This window comes from Zea mays, chromosome 8 (genome assembly GCF_902167145.1).
Source record: "Zea mays cultivar B73 chromosome 8, Zm-B73-REFERENCE-NAM-5.0, whole genome shotgun sequence".
Taxonomy (NCBI): domain Eukaryota; kingdom Viridiplantae; phylum Streptophyta; class Magnoliopsida; order Poales; family Poaceae; genus Zea; species Zea mays.
In genome coordinates, this window is record NC_050103.1 from 98,156,197 (window position 1) to 98,178,163 (window position 21,967).

The window sequence follows — 21,967 nt, forward strand, 5'->3', positions numbered from 1 at the left end:
AAAACCAAAATTCATTCCAGTTGCCCCACTTGTTATGGGCGCAAGGAACCAACTCGACTACCTGCATCGTGGTTTTGCCGGTCTTCGGCGTGAATGTGCAGGATCCAAACTGAGCAACTTCGCCTCCAATCATCCTCTTCTGCCAATGCAAACAATAATACTTCGCAAAAACTTCCACCGATGGCTGTCCGCCGTATGAAGTCGTCGCCTAGACATACTTCGACAGAGCCACTATGGCATTCGGCGTCAGCTGATGTATTTGAACGTTGAACCTGCGCAGGACTTCGCCAACAAATCGGTGCGCAGGCAAGCGGAGTCCGGCGGCGAAGAACGCCTCGAAAACGACCAACTCGCCCTCTGTCTCGGGGACTTCCTCCGTCCCCGGGACTCGACCAACTCTGCCGCCGAAGTAACCCAACCGCTGCATATCTTGCACGCGGGCCGACGACATCCGCGATACGCCAAAATCAACAGAATCGCCGGCGCGCAACTCCTCCGCCATTAAACTACTCAGCGTCTCCTCAGACGAGGCGGCGGTCGGCGGCGAGGGAACGGCCGGCGGTGTAGCAGCAGCGGAAGAAGACGAGGACAGCATCGCTACGTACCGTCGGCGGCGGCGGGCGGTCTGCTTCACTCGAGCCAGATCTCCAGCGAACAAGCGCACGGCGGGCAGACGAGCAGCAAGACGGCGGAAAGGGCGGCTAGGGTTTTCGCGGAGCGCGGAAGGTGAAGTTCAAAAGGCGCCGACCCCCGCCCCCTTTTATAGACAGGGCGCGGCTCTTCGGGAAACCCGCAATCCAACAGGGCGCGGCGCTTCGGGAAACCCGCAATCCAACAGTACGCCGTCAATCAACGGTCATATCAAAAACCCCCGCGGAACCACTTCGAGCGAGGGCAGCGTCTCCGCCATCTAACGACGTCTTCGGCACCAGGTGACTTTGTCGAACTGGTCCCTCGGAGGGCAAATGTTGGGGCGAAGGCAAAGGCGCCACCCTTCGCTCGAAGCCTTCGCTGCAGCAGCTGAGCTAACAGAAACAAAACAGGCGGGGACACCCTTCGCTTCTTCCGCACCAGACGAAGACTGGCGGCGAAGGGCATCCCACGGTGCGGCCTCGTTCAGCTCGGAGGCCCACGTGCAATCCGGCCCATTGTAACGGGCCCCGCGTGGCCGCCGTGCGTTACGGGCCTAATTTGTAAAAGCATTCCTGTAATTACGGTCTGTAACCCCGCTTTATGGGAATATTCTAGGGATAACCTAGGTAGCTGAGGGCACATGCGTCCTTAGCTTGAGGTGCTGCGCACTCAGATACCTATAAATACCCCTGCACAGTGCCCGTGAGAGGCCAGATTAACAGAGCTTTTGCCATCTAGCGCGAGTGCCCTGTTGTCATCACTGTTCACCCTTGTTGGATCCCCTTGCAACTGAGAGCAAGTTCCAACACACACCTTGTATCTATCCTAACAACAGTTTATAGGTTCATATATGACCATATAGGTAAGTACAAAAACCTGATATCCCTGTTACTCATAGCAGAAACCACAAAGAGTATCATATGTAGCTTAGGACACCCAAACATGTTGCCTTAAAAAGGTCTAAGCAATAGACACGATAATTTCGCCTACAGACTACAGTATTGCACGTTGGCTTTGATAGGGTCTAAACAACAAACAAGATAGTTAGTGAACAACATTACATAACACAGGTTCTCACAAAACACATATCTCGAGTTTGATAACAAGCTACAATATTTATCATTTAGATGTTCTAGAGCATTAGTTGATTGATAAAGTCAGCATCAAAGCACAAGGTCATAATGTTTCATGTTAAACTAAGAACTTTTAACTTCCACGAAGCTTCTGTGCAGCCTCAACATTCTTGTCTCAGCACGCGAGCATATTACAAGAGACAAGATGATGTTGCCACAGCTAGGCAAACTCCCTTGCGGCCATAGATGGGGGCCTCCTCTCCTCTGTTAAACCATGGTTGCACAGAAACCGACACGGAACAACGCCTGCAGTAAAAACGAGTTGGGAAATAGAGAAACATAGTGTCCTAGCAACTCAGAAGTTGGTTTTCCAACCTAGAATTTGAAACTAATCTATGTTACACCACATTTAGTAATTAACTTAAGTCTTAAGTAGCATAATTAATACAAAGGATAAATTTGCTAATGCAGCAGCTAAAGCAATATTAAGCATCATGAACTCCTTATAAAAGATGCAACTCTTCTAGCTAAAGTATCAAAATGTTGGAACAAAAAACCGTTTTTCTAGCATACAGATGCATTTATCCTAATAGAAAAGAAGCGGAACCTACATATATCCATTAAGCAGCAGATGCAACCTGACTACATGGAGTTTTAAAACATAAAACAGGAAATCAAAAGAAAACAACTAAAGTTTGTTTATCTAATTCTAAAATTCCAGGAATGATGTAACATTATATTAGAATATACAAACCTTGATTCAATTTTATGACATATAAACAATATCACCAAATTTTAGCAATGGTGTAACTTAGTTAAGGCTTAGGAATGGAATAATACAAATGAGCAGTAAAATAACTTAGTTAAGGTTGCAACCTTTAATGCATAGAGCATGACCTCCTTCACTTTTTTTGTAGGCAAGTTTGGCAAATGAACTGCAGAAAATAAGGGAACAGAACTGTAATTCCAAGAGTGAAAAGTGTTGACCCATGTTGGCCATTGTTTTATTTGCTAAAAATGTATGATGATCTATTCTGCAGTTCATGACATCGATTTGGGTAACATGTGTTCACCTCTTTTGCTACATCTTCATAGTGTTGACGTTCGGAGTTCATGAGTTGGGTTGTTCTATTTCTTGGGTTTATCTATGTGTGGTATAAATTCATGATCCTAGCCCATCTGATGCTCAAGTAGAACCAGGCCAGGTTGGGTGGCCTACAATCAGGTCTACTTCTTTATTTTGAGATTGTGTACATTAGATTATATTGGGATGCGTCAAGAGAATCCTTTTGCTGATATAGTGATCCAGAGGATATTTGTCAACATATTCAAGTGGAAAGAATTTTGATGTCCCTCGATGACTCTCCTATGAGTGATGTCAAGCTTGAGTTCTAGAATATTAGGGAAGATCGATGTCATATATGAAGAACAATTTTCATGCATCCGAAATAGAAGGGCATCATTCTGACTATAAGAAGAGCTAGGTGGTGATCACCTTATACAATATTCTAACATTTATTCTAAGATATTGATATAATGTTCCCTTAATATAAAAGGCAAAACTCTATTCACGAGAAACTTCATAGCATGGAAAGATGGCTAAAAGAGGTACCAGCAAAAATGGTGACATCTATAATTTATCCTTGATAGGGCTGGGCATTCGGTCTATTAGGGTAATTCGGTTCGGTCTATTCGGGTTTATGAAATTTCGGGTTCTGAAAAATGAGAACCGAAATTTCCAAAAATATTTTAGGAACCGAACCCGAATAGACTCACAATTTCGGTTCGGTCTATTCGGTCCACCGAATAGACCCGAATTGTAGAGAGACTAGTATATTTTGTTAAAATATATACAATGAATAATTAATTGAAAGTACTATTACTACAACAAGTGACTATAAAAATTAGCATACAAAGATATATATACTATCGTTAAGACGATATCATTATTTCTAGCTAATAAGTTCATAAATCATATAATAATACCATCACATATTAAGAGCTTTTTTACATTTCGGGTTATTAGGTCTATTCGGGTTTTAAAGATTAGGAACCGAACCCGAACCCATAACCCGAAATATAACACATATAGGAACCGAACCCGAACCCGAAAACCCGAATAAACCGACAATTCGGTCTATTCGGGTTCGGTTCGGGTTCGGATTCGGTTTTCGGTTTTAAAATGCCCACCCCTAATCCTTGAGTGCATTTGGATGTCAAGAGAGTACCATCATGGAAGAGGATGGTGTAGAGAAAGATGCTGAACAACAAGTTGAAGTGGTTTTGGGTGCTATAGTCCAAGCTGTTGATGGAAAGCATGTTGAAGAACAACAAGTTGGATGGTATTATAAAGCTTGGCTACCATAGAATTTGTGGTACTTAAGTTCTTAAATTTGACATAGATAACATTAATTTAAGAGAAGTTTTCAGTTAGGCTGGCTATATACTCCCTCTGTTCCAAATGAAAGTTGTTCTTATAAGAATACAACGCACACACACACAACAACAGTTCCAAAAATGAAAAAGCAAACTAACTTTTGAGGACACTAAATTAGAAATTACTATACGTTAGAAATTTGCAAACATACATTCTACGTAAATTGCAGAGAAGTATATGCATCACCTGCAAATTACCTAGAATCTTGTCAAACCAAATGGAGCACGATTATACAAATCACTCTTTTCTGCACTCTTGGATAGTCACACCGATAAAGCAAGTACCTTCATAGCAGTAAAATAAGCCCACTTAAAAGATGAGATATAGCTTCTGATATAAACCATTATCTCTAAATCACATAAAAAGAATTGCCTCTGATACAAATCACAGTATAGGAGTAGATATTACTATTTGAGCATGAACTCAAACAAACATTAATAACTTCCTAAGCAACATTTCATTTGCAATTTAGACATAAATGGCCAAATTCATTTGTAGCTCTCCTACATGTAGATGCTGGAGATTTTGCTTGTTGGCTTTTGCTTGAGCTATTGTTTTTGCTTATCCCTGGTCTTCGCCTTATATTTGTAAGACATGTGGCCTTCCTTGTGGCATAGCCTATAAATCACAGTTTATCCCTCTACAGGCTTGTTCACTCCCATAGTGGTGTTATCCTGAGGAGGTTGGATTTGTTTGGCTTTGCCTTTCTTGTCATACAAAGCCTTGCCAAGGCGAGCCACCTCTTGCTTTAATTGTTCACTAGGTCCGTGCCCGTGCATTGCAATGGGAGTAAAAAATAGATACAGATCGACAAACATCATTAATCACTTGAAAACATTCTCCTTGCTTTCCGAAGTACATTAAAGTACCCGATTACAAAGTATGAATAATCCCAATAAAGACAAGCTTATATAGTTTAGGCAGACACACCACCACGACAACACTTGTTCACCATGTCAAGGTAGAACTTTAATATGCAAAATCCATGTGGAAAACATTGTCAAGGTAGAACATTTGTATTATATTATTCACAATAGATTGTGCTTAGGGAGTTCACACACCTTATGGGGGAGAGTAGTAGGGATTCTGTGTTCCAAGGTGACAAACACAGGGAGAGCTGCTCTACAATCTAAAAAAAGAACAAGAACAAGTCTGAGCTTAACGTTAATCTAATTCAGTCCACGAGCGGCGTCGTCGATGGAAGGTGAGCGACAACAATGGAAAGGGGATGCGGGGAAAGGGGCGTTGATGGCGGGGGCGTCCGCGACCCATGACTGCCTCGACAACCTTAAATCGATGGTGTGGGAGGAGGGCTTTGATGGCGGTGAGATGCGTCCTCGGCCCTTGCAGCAGTGGATCATGGCGGGGGATCTAAGCGCTAGGGGAGGAGGTCGCGATGGGGCGGATGAGGGGATCATGGAGCAGAGGGGGACGATGTCGATGGGGTCGATGGAAGGTGGCCTTTGATGGCGGCAAGATGTGTCCTCAGCCCTTGCGGCAGTGGATCACGGCAGGGGATCTGAGCGCTTGGGAGGAGGGCACGATGGGGCGGATGACGGGGATCGTGGAGCAGAGGGGGAAGATGTCGACGGGATCGATGGAAGGTGGCCATTGATGATGGCGGGTTAGGAGCAGTTTTGCCTGAAGGAGATGGGATCTGAGCGCTTAGGGAGGAGGGCGCGATAGGGCGAATAACGGGATCGTGGAGCAGAGGGGGGACAACTAGGAATTCCCTGATCGCTCAAGACACATTCCACACGAAAGCTCAACATGATCGGGCCAAGAATTACAAATCGGTGGGATCTAATTTGGTGCGCTAAAGCCCAAACAACTCGATTTGTCGACCTAAACGAAATGAAATCCCCATCCTAAAACAACACGCGTGTCGTAGCAATCGAGTCGCTCACGGATCGAATTAGATTAACGTTAAGCTCAGACTTGTTCTTATTCTTTTTTAGATTGTAGAGCAGCTCTCCCTGTGTTTGTCACCTTGGAACATAGAATCCCTACTACTCTCCCCCATAAGGTGTGTGAACTCCCTAAGCACAATCTGTTGTGAATAATATAATAGAAATGTTCTACCTTGACAATGTTTTTCACATGGATTTTGCATATTAAAGTTCTACCTTGACATGTTGAACAAGTGTTGTCGTGGTGGTGTGTCTGCCTAAACTATGTAAGCTTGTCTTTATTGGGATTATTCATACTTTGTAATCGGGCACTTTAATGTACTCCGGAGAAGCAAGGAGAATGTTTTCAAGTGGTTAGTGATGTTTGTCGATCTGTATCTATTTTTTACTCCTGTTGCAACGCACGAGCACAGATCTAGTTTTAATATAAGATTCTCCGTAACAGTATTTATAAGTGCTATTACTAAAATAGTATCCTAATCTATATTTTATTATTTATTTTTCCTTTATTTTTATCCCATCTCCTAAACTGTCTGTATTGCCTCTGGTTCCTATTTCCCATTTGTTGGTTTGTTTCTTCTCAGCGTGGATAGCAAATGCCAGCACCAAGAGCAGATCCCTTGCACCGAATGAAGCATGAGAACTTGAAGGAAGGTGCAGACGGCATAAGATAAGTGCCCGAGCCCCTCCTTATTTCATTCGCTCCTAGCGACGCCACCGCTAGCTCGCCTCTCCAACCAAACGCAAAGCAAAGAACCCAATTCCATTGTTCCCCACTCGGACTCCCGGTATCCACCCTCCTCCCTCGCCTCGCGGCCTTTCGGCATTTGCTCCAGCTCCGAACTGAGCCACGCAACACGAGGCTAACGGAGGGGATGGAGTCGGACGCGTCCACCTCCCCGCGGCGACACAACATGAGCTGTTACAGCGACAGCGGCGATTCCTCCTGCTCCGAGCCCTTCAGCGAGTGCGGTAATGACAACCTCTCCTTCACGCCCGCCGCCACCGCGAGCATCCACCGCCTACTGCTCTCCTATGCGGCCAAGGTGTCAGAGGACGCAATCTCCTCGCTCGTGGCCGAGCTGGAATGCCCATCGCAGTCGCTGGACTCGCTCCGCCACACGGCGATGGAGCTCCGGCTGCTGGCCAAGCACAACCCGGACAACAGAGTGCGCATCGCCGTGGTGGGTGGCGTCCGCTCTGTCACACCCGGTTTTAGAAGGCAAACCGAATGCGAACCATGTACGTGCCAGGATCAGTTATTCACGTACACAGCAGTTACATAATATGGACATCATCACACAGTGCTCAAAATAGTATTAATAAGGGAAATAGTCGATTACATCATACGTCTGAGACGTCCATATAGTTCTTACAATAAATCAAAGTGCGGAAAAGAAACGTAGATAAACGCGGCCTTCACAGGCAGCCGACTGGGGGTTGCCGCTAACCCACTCCTAGAACTCGTCGTAGTCTTGGAACTCCTGGAAGTCTCCTTCCACAGCTTCATCTTCGCCTGAGCAGTGGTTGCAATGCTGACAACCTGGGGGGGGTTTGGTGTGTAGAGCAAGGGTGAGTACACATCAACATACTCAGCAAGTATCCTGTTTGGCTATAGTGGACTAGCTTTATGTGGGGATAAGTCAAGCAGTTGCTTTTAGTTGGTCAGATTATTATTTACTAGTAGAAAGCCAAGTTTTAGCATTAACCCAAGTTATTAACCCGATGTACCCTTTCCAAACGGAAAGAATACCACTTACCAGCACCATAGTCATAACCAAAACCATCAATCTCATTGCCACCTGTAAACCAAAAGGTCTCTTATCAAGTATCACTAATCTCTGGAGCTCCCTTGGCCGCTCATAACCGCGAGCACGGCTGATATATCAGTTTCATAACACTCTGCAGAGGTTGTGCACTTTACCCACAAGCCGTGATTCCCTCTTGCCTCGGGCCGATCAAACCCTTAAACACTACCAAGGTGAATAGGCAGGGTCTCACTACGTAGCCTTTACAAAGATTCCCCGGGGCTGTAGCCACCCGTTAGGTTTCCTAAATGCACCGCACTCCTCCCCAAGGGGCGAACCCAAACTTGGCAGAGCGAGCCGCATACACCGAGCCCCATTGACGGCACGACGGCTAAGTGAACTACACCCCGGATCCTCTAATTATTCAGCTAAGGGCACCCCATTCCACCCTCATGGTTGCACTGTTTTCCCGGGCGGTCATCCATAGAACAGGTCCTTACGGAGAGGCACTCGAGAAACCGCTCGAGCCCCCTTGAATACCACAAGTACAACATCATAATAAGAGAAGGGAAAACAGCGTATCATAGATAATCTCATCATGTTCATTGATTAGAGTTGAGCAATAGCATAAAGCTAAACAGTAATAATCCAACCCAAATAGGTAAACAAGGACAGGGATAACAGAAGCTAGTCAATCCTTAGGTATAAAGGTGTAATGCGGGAGGTGAATTAAATAATGAATAGGACAGAGATAGGTCAAAGGACACTTGCCTCCACCAACCGACTGCTGCTCAGGGGCTTCTCCTGCGAATTCCTCGGGCTCTTCGACCGGATCGTTCTCTATGCGATTGCAAACATACATACATCCATCCACATTTAATACAAAAGAACAGTACACCATACAAGGGAACAAGTAAAGTGAGTATGCATCAAGTATGACATTCGATATCGCATTTGTTATGGTTAGAAAGAAACGGGAAAGGGTCTCGCAGGGGGTTAAATCTTATGCACTAACGATCAATTACAATTGGTTCTTAACAAAAGAATTCTGTTACATATACACTAATGGAAACCTAATCATTTTAAGTTGATCAACATTGCACGAGGTAAACAATTAACTACATGAATCAACTAGCATAACAGAATTTTAAATTAAACTTCCTATTTCAATGGCATGAACAATGATTAGCCTACCTAAAATAAAATAGCTATGATCACAGAAAGTAAATAAAATAAAATAAAAAAATAAAAAAAACAGAGGGGGGGGGGGCGGTTGAACCGGCCCTAGGGGCGGTTGAACCGGCCGGCTGGGCGGCCGAGCACGCAGGGGCGGGGGCGCGGCCGGGCGGGCGGCCAGGGCGTGGCCAGGCACGGCTGGGGGCGCGCGGCCAGGGCGCGCGGCCAGGCGAGCGGCCAGGGCGGGCGGCCAGGGCGGGCGGCCGGGCGGGCGGCCGGGGGCGCGCCGGCTGGGGGGCACGACCGGGCGGCCGGGCGAGGAGAGAGGAGGGGGAGGGGAGAGGGAGGGAGGAGGGAGAGAGGGAGGAGGGCTCACCGGCGGGGGCGGCCGACGGCGGGGGGCGGCCGGCAGGGGGCGGCGGCGGCTTAGGGCAGGGGCGGCGCTAGGGCAGGGGGCGGGTAGGGGCGGCGGCTAGGGAGAGAATGAGAGAGGGAAAAAAATGAGAGGGAGAGGGAGAGGGTTTGGGGAAAAAGGGGAGGTGGGGGGGGCGGCATGGGCCTATTGGGCCCAAGGGGGGGGGCGCCAGGGGCGGCTGGGCCGGCCGGGGTCGGCCCACGGCGCGGGAGAGAGAGAAAAAGAGGAGAGAAATAGAGAGGGGAAAAAAAAGAAAGAAAAGATCTTCTCCTCATTTTCGAAATCCGATCTTTCTACATGAATGCATTTGCGCTTTCAAAGCAATCAAAAGAAATGCAAGGTTCGGCATGGTGCATCAAACAACATAAAGTATTTAGGGTTTTTCTTACACGGGAATTCCAAACCGAATCCCGCTAGAACTTTGGAAAAGGTCAAGGTTTAGCGAGGGGAAAAAGGAAAAAGAAAAGGTAACGCCCGAATTTTGGCGAGTAAAGAAAAGAAAAAATTCAACTGCAAAATTCGGGGCGTTACAAACCTATCCCCCTTAAAAGAATCTCGCCCTCGAGATTCAGGGCTGGCTAGCAAAGAGCTCTGGGTACTTGGCCATCAGATCATCTTCACGCTCCCAGGTTGCTTCTTCCTCAGAGTGGTGATTCCATCTGACTTTGCACATTCTGATGGTCTTCCTCCGGGTGACTCTGTCTGCAATCTCAAGGATCTGAGCTGGCTTCTCTACATAGGTCAAGTCCTCCTGGACCTCAAGACCTTCCACTGGCAACTGCTCTTCTGGCACACGCAAGCACTTCTTCAACTGAGACACATGAAAGACATCATGCACAGCAGACAAACTCTCTGGCAGGCTGAGCTGATAAGCCACTTCTCCACGCTTTGAGAGGATCTGGTACGGACCAATGTAGCGGGGTGCTAGTTTGCCTTTCACTCCGAATCTTCTGACTCCTCTGATCGGTGACACTTTCAGATAGACAAAATCTCCGACTTCAAAACTCAGCTCTCTTCTTCTTGTGTCTGCATAGCTTCGCTGCCTCGATTGCGCTATCTTCAGATTCTCTCGAACCATCTTGATGTTCTCTTCGGCTTCAAGCAGAATGTCTGGCCCAAACACTTGCTTTTCTCCAGGCTGATCCCATTGCAACGGAGTTCTACAACTCCTTCCATAAAGCGCCTGAAACGGTGACATCTTCAAACTGGCCTGGTAACTGTTGTTATAGGAAAACTCTGCATAAGGCAATCGCTTGTCCCATCCGGACTGATCTTGCAACGCACAGGCTCTCAACATATCTTCGAGAATTTGATTGGTCCTTTCAGTCTGGCCATCTGTCTGCGGGTGATAAGCTGAACTGAAATTCAGATGTGTGCCCAAGGCTTCATGCAACTGCTGCCAGAAATGAGAGGTGAACTGCGTTCCTCTGTCTGACACTATCTTCTTTGGCACACCATGAAGACAAACGATCCGAGACATATACAACTCTGCCAATACTGCACTGTTGTAGCTGGTCTTGACAGGTATGAAGTGGGCTGACTTGGTCAAACGGTCCACTACTACCCAAATGGAATCGTAGCCGGCTCGAGTTCGAGGCAATCCGACTATGAAATCCATACCAATTTCATCCCATTTCCACTGAGGGATCTGCAACGGTTGCAACAATCCAGCAGGTCTCTGGTGCTCTGCCTTAATTCTTCGACAACTATCGCACATAGCCACATGCTCTGCGATTTCCCTCTTCATTCCGTACCACCAGAATTTCTTCTTCAGATCCTGATACATCTTCTCACTGCCAGGGTGAATCGAATAAGCTGTCTCATGAGCTTCCTTAAGAATCAACTCCCGAATGGACTGGACATTGGGGACACATAAGCGGTCTTTGAACCATATCACGCCTTCTGCATCTTCTCGAAAATCTTCGCCTTTGCCTTCTAGAATCAGTCGCCGAATCTCACTGATCTTTTCATCATTCTTCTGCGCTTCTTTGATTTCGCGCTCCAAGGTAGGTTCCAACTCAACTGTGACTCCTCGCGAATTGGTTAGAAATCCGAGACTCAACCTGTCGAACTCCTTGGCCAAGTCATAAGGCATCGGGCGAGCGACCATCAGATTGACTTGACTCTTTCTGCTCAAAGCATCTGCCACTACGTTTGCTTTGCCTGGATGGTAATGAATCTCCAACTCATAGTCTTTGATCAACTCTAACCATCTTCGTTGCCTCATGTTCAACTCTGACTGAGTGAATATGTACTTCAGACTCTTGTGGTCTGTGTAAACATCGCATTTCTGTCCATACAGATAGTGCCTCCATGTTTTCAGTGCGTGAACCACTGCTGCCAACTCTAGGTCATGGATTGGGTAGTTCTTCTCATGAACCTTCAGCTGTCGGGACGAGTAAGCCACAACTCTTCCCTCTTGCATCAACACACATCCCAAACCTGTGTAACAAGCATCGCAATACACCGAGAAGGGCTTGTGCACATCAGGCAAGACTAGGACAGGCGCTGTAGTCAACTTCTCTTTCAGCGCTTCGAAGGCCTCTTGACATTTCTGGGTCCACTTGAACTCAACTTTGTTGCCTAGCAACGCTGTCATTGGTTTCGCAATCTTCGAAAACCCTTCAATGAATCGCCGATAATATCCGGCCATTCCAATGAAGCTCTTGATTCCTCTAGCATCTGTTGGCGCTTTCCAGTTCAGAATGTCTGCCACTTTCTTCGGATCCACAGCCAATCCTTCTTTATTGATTATGTGACCCAAGAACAGGACTTCACTGATCCAGAACTCACACTTGCTCAACTTTGCATACAACTGGTGCTCTCGCAATCTCTGCAATACCATCCTCAAATGATCCGCATGCTCTTCTTCGCTTTGGGAATAAACCAGAATGTCATCAATGAATACCACCACAAACTTATCAAGGTAATCCATGAATACACTGTTCATCAAGTTCATGAAGAATGCTGGCGCATTGGTCAAACCAAAAGACATCACTGTGAACTCATACAACCCATACTTGGAAATGAATGCCGTTTTCGGAATGTCCGAAGGTCGGATCCTGAGCTGATGATAACCTGACCTCAGATCAATCTTGGAGAACACACTGGCTCCTCTCAACTGGTCGAACAGATCTTCTATTCTGGGCAAGGGATACTTGTTCTTGATCGTGACCTCATTCAAAGCTCGATAATCGATACACATCCTCTTGGTGCCATCTTTCTTCTCCACAAATAGGACAGGGGCGGCCCAAGGCGAGGTGCTTGGCCGAATGTAACCTTTCTCTGACAGCTCATCAATTTGCTTCTTAAGCTCAACCAACTCTGGTCCGGATATTCTGTAAGCTCTCTTAAAGATGGGGGCGGTTCCAGGAAGAAGCTCTATGGCAAACTCAACTTTCCGCTCTGGTGGCATACCTGGTAAATCCTTTGGAAACACATCTGGGAATTCAGACACAACCTTGATGCTCTCAATTGGATCTGCTTCACTGCTATCGACAGCCATCTGATAACAACTTCCTTTCTTCGGCTCAGGTGGGACTAACTCGGTCACCACTTCCTCTCCTAGTGGGGACACCAACTTGATTGTCCTTTTATCACAACTGATAACTGCCTGATACTTATCTAGCCAATTCATCCCTAGGATGACATCTATTCCCTGAGTACCCATTACTATAAGGTTGGCGGGAAACGCTATCCCCCTTATTTTCACACTTATATTCAAACAAATGCTATCGGCTCGAATTCTACCACCGGCTGAGTCAATTTGAATGGGGGTTGACATGGTAGTAATTGGAAGATCATGTGCTTCTACCCATGATGCAGTAATGAAAGAATGCGTTGCTCCAGTATCAAATAACACTTCTGCAATATGGGAGTCGACTGGGAACATACCTACTATCATGCCGGGGGTCTCCTGAACTGCTTCAGCTTCCAAATGATTCAATCTTCCATGATTATAGCGCTGTTGAGGGCGGTTGCCTGCTCCAGGCTGAGACACATTCTGCTTTGCTGGGGCATTGGGGCCTGACTGCTGCTGGGCTGCCTTCTTCGGACATTGCATCACCCAATGGCCCTGCTCTCCACAGTGGAAACATGCCCTGTTTCCAACCTGAGCTGGTGCTGCCTGACTGTTCTGCTGGTTTGCTGGGGCAGGAAGGCGAGGTGCTTGCTGATTCTGCCTTTGAAACTGACCTCCTGACTGATTGCTCTGACGGTTCTGGTACTGGTTCTGAGGGTACTGCCTTTGAAACTGCTGATGCTGAGGTGGACGCTGGTTCTGCCTGAACTGCTGAGGTTGATTGCCTGAAAAACGAGGGCGGCTGCTGCTTCCAGGCTGGGGTCCACTGATCTTGCGCTTACGATCTTCCATCTCCTTACGCTTCCTTTCTGTCATGATCGCTCTATCAATCAGGTGCTGGAATGTCGGGAAGGTGTGAATCATCAGCTGATACTGCAGAGGGTCAACCAAGCCTCTCAGGAAACGGTACTGCCGCTTGGCATCGGTGTTGACATCTTCAGGAGCATAGCGAGACAATTGCAGAAACTTGTCCCGGTACTCACTGACAGACAATGGCCCTTGCTTGAGGGCCAGGAACTCCTCCTTCTTCACTGTCATTAGACCTACAGGAACATGGTACTGACGAAAGCTACCTCTGAATTCCTCCCAGGTGATGGTGTCGGGGTTGGCATGGGTGGCGAGGTAAGACTCCCACCATGACTGGGCTGCTCCTCTCAACAGACGGGGACCATACAGAACTTTCTCCCTGTCATCGCACTGAGCGGTATGCAACTCCCGCTCCACAGTGCGCAGCCAATCTTCAGCATCCATAGGGTCAGAAGAGTGAGCGAACGTTGGTGGATGACCTCTCATGAATTCAGCACGCTTGTCTCTGGGCATCTGAGGCTGGGGTGGTGCTTGCTGCTGTTGTTGCTGCTGCTGCTGAATGGCGGCCAAAGTCTGACCGATGGCTTGAACTGCCTGGGTCTGCATCAGAAACATCTGCTCGATGGACATCGGGGGCGGGGGCGGCAGATGCTGCTGCTGGGGCACCTCTTCCTGTTGAGCGGCTCGCTCCTGCTGAGCACGCCTTCCTCCTCTGCGCCTGTTCTCTGACATCTACAGAATGCAACTACACATCAGAACTGATCTGGCAAATCTTGCAGCATAAGAAAAGAGTAGAGGATTCTTCAACAGCACTGAATAGATGAGCATCTTCACTGATCTCCAACACAGACCACACAGCTTCTCAGATGAAGAGGAAAGTAGAATAAAGGGTTTCCCAACTATATAACTAACTTTATTAACATAATAGGTAAACCAAAATGCAGTGGGATACCCACACTCTGATGACAATCATTACAAAGATCCAAACCAAACAAAGTTCATCATGACAACCATAAATGCACAGGATATAGCAAACTACCCTGTCTAACTAAGACTAACTAAGACCGAGACTAACGCTAAGACTGAAACTTCTATGTATATATATTTCGTATTAATTACAAGATCCAACTCTAGCGATCTATGGTTCTAGATTTATCTTGGTCTTGCAGTCGGGATTGCCATAAGGCTGGTGTCCACGCTGAGGTGAGCGGTACGGGTGCTGAGTCCCAACGGGAGCGGGGGAACCACCATCCAAATGACGACGTTCCGCGCGCTCAGCCCGCAGCAGGGCGATCTCAGCACGAGCCCTACTCAGCTCGTCTAATGCATGGTCCAGCTCCGTGTTTAGCACGGCGGCTAGGTTGACTGTGCTGCTCAACCTAGGATTGCCCTCACCGACAGGTGAGACAATCACGCCTCCTGTGCTGCCAGATGAACGGCGGGGGTAATACTTCAGGTCAAGACCGTCAGCTGCCCCACCGAAAACCGAGCAGTAGTGCGAAAGCGCACGCCGTGCAGCATCTTGCATGGCTGCCTCAGCTGAGTCCCGCTCAGAGATAGAATAGTGCTCTGAGCAGGCCTCTGCACCCTGGAGACTGTCCTCCGGGCAGCGCACCAAGCAAGTCGCCTCCCAGTGGTCCGGGTAGACCCCGCGACTATGCTGGTAGACCACACAGCGATACTCGACGGACCAAGTATGCCGGTCAAATGCCCGACGTAGCAGGGTGTCGAGCGCATCGTGGAAGTGACACCCGCGAGCAGCGTCGCGAGTGATGGGTCGAGCAACCCATCCTTCCGGCTCAGGGTTAGCAGAGAAGTCGGTGTCGTGGCTTGAGCTGTCGTCGCCATCTCCGTCGTCTGGGTCTCCTCCAGCAGCTACTCCAGAAGCTGGGGCGCCCAGTGGTGGTGCAGGGGGCGGCTCCAGAGGAAGCACAGGGGAGCAGCTCCTCACAGACTCTATCTCCTGCTGGAGCGAGAAGGAAGAGCTCTGCTGCTCCTGTCGTCGACGTTCCTGCTCCTCACGCAGGCGGTGGTGTAGTCTCTCCAAGTGGCTGGACTGTCCGGCCACGGGACGGCGAAGCGGACGCTCAGCAAGGCGGGAGGGTAAGAAGGGGATGACTGACTTTCGTGCAGTGTGTCTAAGTCGAGCCATCTACAAAAGACATCGCAAGCAAAAGGGTGAGAACAGAATTAATATGACCAGCAAATAATGAATCATAAATAGATGAAGGATTAGAATAAAACATGATTTTCAGCAAGGTATAATATATAGTAGAATATAGGTTTGGTCGGTATGACCAACTTTTGAAGGGATATCAAAGTCAAGGCAGAGACAGAGGTCTATAATCCTTAGAACGACCATTCTACTCTAGGTTAGCGGTCCTACAGTCAGCACGGCTTTGATACCACTTATGTCACACCCGGTTTTAGAAGGCAAACCGAATGCGAACCATGTACGTGCCAGGATCAGTTATTCACGTACACAGCAGTTACATAATATGGACATCATCACACAGTGCTCAAAATAGTATTAATAAGGGAAATAGTCGATTACATCATACGTCTGAGACGTCCATATAGTTCTTACAATAAATCAAAGTGCGGAAAAGAAACGTAGATAAACGCGGCCTTCACAGGCAGCCGACTGGGGGTTGCCGCTAACCCACTCCTAGAACTCGTCGTAGTCTTGGAACTCCTGGAAGTCTCCTTCCACAGCTTCATCTTCGCCTGAGCAGTGGTTGCAATGCTGACAACCTGGGGGGGTTTGGTGTGTAGAGCAAGGGTGAGTACACATCAACATACTCAGCAAGTATCCTGTTTGGCTATAGTGGACTAGCTTTATGTGGGGATAAGTCAAGCAGTTGCTTTTAGTTGGTCAGATTATTATTTACTAGTAGAAAGCCAAGTTTTAGCATTAACCCAAGTTATTAACCCGATGTACCCTTTCCAAACGGAAAGAATACCACTTACCAGCACCATAGTCATAACCAAAACCATCAATCTCATTGCCACCTGTAAACCAAAAGGTCTCTTATCAAGTATCACTAATCTCTGGAGCTCCCTTGGCCGCTCATAACCGCGAGCACGGCTGATATATCAGTTTCATAACACTCTGCAGAGGTTGTGCACTTTACCCACAAGCCGTGATTCCCTCTTGCCTCGGGCCGATCAAACCCTTAAACACTACCAAGGTGAATAGGCAGGGTCTCACTACGTAGCCTTTACAAAGATTCCTCGGGGCTGTAGCCACCCGTTAGGTTTCCTAAATGCACCGCACTCCTCCCCAAGGGGCGAACCCAAACTTGGCAGGGCGAGCCGCATACACCGAGCCCCATTGACGGCACGACGGCTAAGTGAACTACACCCCGGATCCTCTAATTATTCAGCTAAGGGCACCCCATTCCACCCTCATGGTTGCACTGTTTTCCCGGGCGGTCATCCATAGAACAGGTCCTTACGGAGAGGCACTCGAGAAACCGCTCGAGCCCCCTTGAATACCACAAGTACAACATCATAATAAGAGAAGGGAAAACAGCGTATCATAGATAATCTCATCATGTTCATTGATTAGAGTTGAGCAATAGCATAAAGCTAAACAGTAATAATCCAACCCAAATAGGTAAACAAGGACAGGGATAACAGAAGCTAGTCAATCCTTAGGTATAAAGGTGTAATGCGGGAGGTGAATTAAATAATGAATAGGACAGAGATAGGTCAAAGGACACTTGCCTCCACCAACCGACTGCTGCTCAGGGGCTTCTCCTGCGAATTCCTCGGGCTCTTCGACCGGATCGTTCTCTATGCGATTGCAAACATACATACATCCATCCACATTTAATACAAAAGAACAGTACACCATACAAGGGAACAAGTAAAGTGAGTATGCATCAAGTATGACATTCGATATCGCATTTGTTATGGTTAGAAAGAAACGGGAAAGGGTCTCGCAGGGGGTTAAATCTTATGCACTAACGATCAATTACAATTGGTTCTTAACAAAAGAATTCTGTTACATATACACTAATGGAAACCTAATCATTTTAAGTTGATCAACATTGCACGAGGTAAACAATTAACTACATGAATCAACTAGCATAACGGAATTTTAAATTAAACTTCCTATTTCAATGGCATGAACAATGATTAGCCTACCTAAAATAAAATAGCTATGATCACAGAAAGTAAATAAAATAAAATAAAAAAATAAAAAAAACAGAGGGGGGGCGGTTGAACCGGCCGGCTGGGCGGCCGAGCACGCAGGGGCGGGGGCGCGGCCGGGCGGGCGGCCAGGGCGTGGCCAGGCGCGGCTGGGGGCGCGCGGCCAGGGCGCGCGGCCAGGCGAGCGGCCAGGGCGGGCGGCCAGGGCGGGCGGCCGGGCGGGCGGCCGGGGGCGCGCCGGCTGGGGGGCACGACCGGGCGGCCGGGCGAGGAGAGAGGAGGGGGAGGGGAGAGGGAGGGAGGAGGGAGAGAGGGAGGAGGGCTCACCGGCGGGGGCGGCCGACGGCGGGGGGCGGCCGGCAGGGGGCGGCGGCGGCTTAGGGCAGGGGCGGCGCTAGGGCAGGGGCGGCGGCTAGGGAGAGAATGAGAGAGGGAAAAAATGAGAGGGAGAGGGAGAGGGTTTGGGGAAAAAGGGGAGGTGGGGGGGGGCGGCATGGGCCTATTGGGCCCAAGGGGGGGCACCAGGGGCGGCTGGGCCGGCCGGGGTCGGCCCACGGCGCGGGAGAGAGAGAAAAAGAGGAGAGAAATAGAGAGGGGAAAAAAAAGAAAGAAAAGATCTTCTCCTCATTTTCGAAATCCGATCTTTCTACATGAATGCATTTGCGCTTTCAAAGCAATCAAAAGAAATGCAAGGTTCGGCATGGTGCATCAAACAACATAAAGTATTTAGGGTTTTTCTTACACGGGAATTCCAAACCGAATCCCGCTAGAACTTTGGAAAAGGTCAAGGTTTAGCGAGGGGAAAAAGGAAAAAGAAAAGGTAACGCCCGAATTTTGGCGAGTAAAGAAAAGAAAAAATTCAACTGCAAAATTCGGGGCGTTACAGCTCGCTCGTCAGGTTGCTATCGCACGCGGACCCGCTGCTGCAGGAGCATGGCGTCACGACACTGCTCAACCTCTCCATCTGCGACGATAACAAGGCGACCATCGTCGAGGCGGGAGCGATACGACCGCTGGTGCACGCGCTTAAGTCCGCAGCATCACCCACGGCGCGGGAGAACGCCGTGTGCGCGCTGCTCTGGCTGTCCCAGCTTGACGGCGCCTCCGCGGTCGCGCTGGCGCCATCCCGCTGCTGGTCTCCGTGCTCGAGACCGGGTGCGCGCGGGGCAAGAAGGACGCTGCCACGGCGCTATACGCGCTTTGCAGCAGCGCGCGCGAGAACCGGCAGCACGGCGTGGAGACCGGTGCCGTGCGGCCCCTGCTGGACCTCATGGCCGACCTGAAGTCCGGCATGATGGATAAAGCCGCGTACATCCTCCACTCCCTAGTGAACTCCGGCGAGGGCCGCGCCGCCGCCATCGAGGAAGGCGACATCCCCATCCTGGTCAAGGTGGTGGAGGTCGGCACCTCGCACTAGAAGGAGATTGCTACCCTCTCCCTCCTGTAGATCAGGATCGATCGTGATGGGGCGGACGGGGATCGCGGAGCAGAGGAGGAGGATGTCGGCGGGGTCGATGGAAGGTGGCCATTGATGGCGGCATGGAAGGTGGCCATTGATGGCGGCGGGTCAGAGGCAGTTTTGCAGACGGGATCTGAGCGCTTGGGGAGGAGGGCGCGATGGGGCGGATGGGGATCGGAGCAGAGAGGGGCAGAATCGTGCACCATGGACGCCTACACTGTAGTCTTAAGAAGTAGTATAGATTTTCCATTGCAATCTCATCCGAACATGTTTCTATAACAACATTCTTGACAAGAACTTGATTATAGAGGTTAGAATTATCAATTAAATCAAAGCAAGAAGTAGAAGCATCTTTCTTAATAATTTCAGGTATTGCAACCAAAGATACTTCTGGGGTGCTACCAATATTTTCTAGCTTAGTAGTTAGCTCATCATTGTGTATGCTAAGAATTTCCATTTTCTCTAGCAAATTTTTAGTGGCTTCTAGGGAGCTAGCTAACTTAACCTTAAGTTTTTCATTCTTTTTAATAAGGCCTTCATCGGTACCTGAGGATGGAGCACTAGACTCTAATAGCTCAATTTTAGTTGATAGCTCACAATTCAAATTTGCAAATGTTTCAAATTTTTCTAGCAAACATTTATAATCATTTTGAAAGCTAATCAACTTATTTTTCAAATTTTTATGTTGATCCTTTTGTTTAGTGCATACATCCTAAAAAAACTTTAAGACTTCCATAAGCTCATCCACGGAGGGCTTTCCCTCACCTTCATCATCACTACTGCTATCATCATTAGAGGATGGAATGCTCATTTTACCTCTTGCCATAAGGCAGTTGAGTGATGACCATGATGATCGTGATGAGGATCGATGGCTGCGTGTCCTTGGAGGTTCATCTTCGCTTGAATTGTCATCCCAAATTTTGAAACTCGTAAGTGCCTTGCCTTTGCTCCCTTTTGTGGGTTCGGCCATATTTGGACAGTTGTCCCTGAAGTGGCCCTTCTCTCCGCATGCGAAGCATCCTCTTTTTTTTGCTTTTTTCTGTCAATATTAAAGAGAAGGTCCTTGACCTATAGGGGCACACCCATTAGATTAATCTTGCGGATCATCCCCATTACCTTTACGATGCGTCAGATTGTTTCTTCGTCCTCAGAGGATGATGTTGATGGTTGATTATCTTCATCATCATCACTTTCTTCTTCCTCCTCTTCTTCGCTCGAGGAACTTGGAGTGGGAGCCTTCTTTTTGCCTTTTCTTTCATCACATGCAAAAGCATATGGCCTTGAAGAAGTTGGCTCCTCTTGTCAACCCATTTTCCACGACATCTTAAACGCCGCATTTTTTTTCGAGCACAATGGTTGGGGTCTTCGTACTCAGGTCCTCCATGTTGTGAAGAATAGTGATGATGCTCCCATATCTTGAATGTGGTAGTAGGGAGATAATCTTCCTCACAATGTCCGCATCACCTAGCTTATTAATGTCAATAGAATTGAGCTCATTGATGATTAGATTCAAACGAGAATATATATCTCTAACAAGCTCATTGTGCTTCATAGCAAAAGAATTATACTCATTTAAGACTAGGCAATGTTTTTGCTCACGGACATTGGATGTGTCGTCATAGAGCTCATGCAATTTTAGCCAAATCTTATTAGTAGTTTTTAATGTAAAAACTTGATTAAAATATCCATACTAAGAGATTCATACAAGCAATTTTTGGCTTTAGCATTTAAATGAATTTCTTTTTCCTCACTTGTGGTGGGTTTCTCGGGATTGTTGGGTGGTTTCATTCCATCACGAGTGACTATCCAAACACCTAGATCAATGACCTCTAGGTAACAAGTCATTCTAGCACTATAATATGGGGAGTTAGTGTCGTCGAAGTGTGGTGGACTATGGGTATCCATCCTCTTTCTCTAAAAAGCGTAAGCTCTTTTAGTGGTGAAGCTAAAGCGTTTCAAATGAGCCAAACTAGGCTCTGATACCAATTAAAGGAAATGGTGACGCCTAAGAGGGGGTGAATTAGGACTTCTAAAACTTTCTCTAAACTAGGCCACAAATAAATCCCTAGAGCAAAACCTATGCTAATAAACAATCTAGAATGTGCAGACTAGGTTTTGTCTTAGTGTTGCTATCTCTACCGCATGATCTAAGTTTCCATAGTAAACAATCTAATTATAAAGACAAGATTGAAACTTAAATGCTTAATATAAATGCGGAAGGTAAAGAGCAAGGTAGATATGCAAACTCTCTTAGATGACGCCGGTATTTTTATCGAGGTATCCGGAACCATGCAAGGTCCTGACTAATCCTCGTTGGTGCCCCTACACAAAGGGAAGCCCACGCGAGGACCAAGCACCACAATCGAGTAATTCTATAGAGAGCTGCGGGCCTTCTCCACACGAAAGTGGTGCTCTGCTTCCGGCTGCTCTCGGACGCTCCCCACCGTCTCCATTATCGAGCTTCCGGCCGAAACGCCACGAGCCTTGCTCCCTCTGGTACACGGTGGCGGCCGTGACACAAACGCGGTTGTCACGGTCTCGCAAGACTCTCGCGCCACTCGGTACAATTAC

At 47.8% G+C, this 21,967-nt stretch overlaps 1 pseudogene; it reads left to right on the plus strand.

Moving 5' to 3' along the window:
- Positions 1 to 6,928: 6,928 nt before the first annotated feature.
- Positions 6,929 to 19,384, plus strand: LOC103635586 (U-box domain-containing protein 4-like; annotated as a pseudogene).
- The last annotated feature ends 2,583 nt before the right edge of the window (positions 19,385 to 21,967 follow it).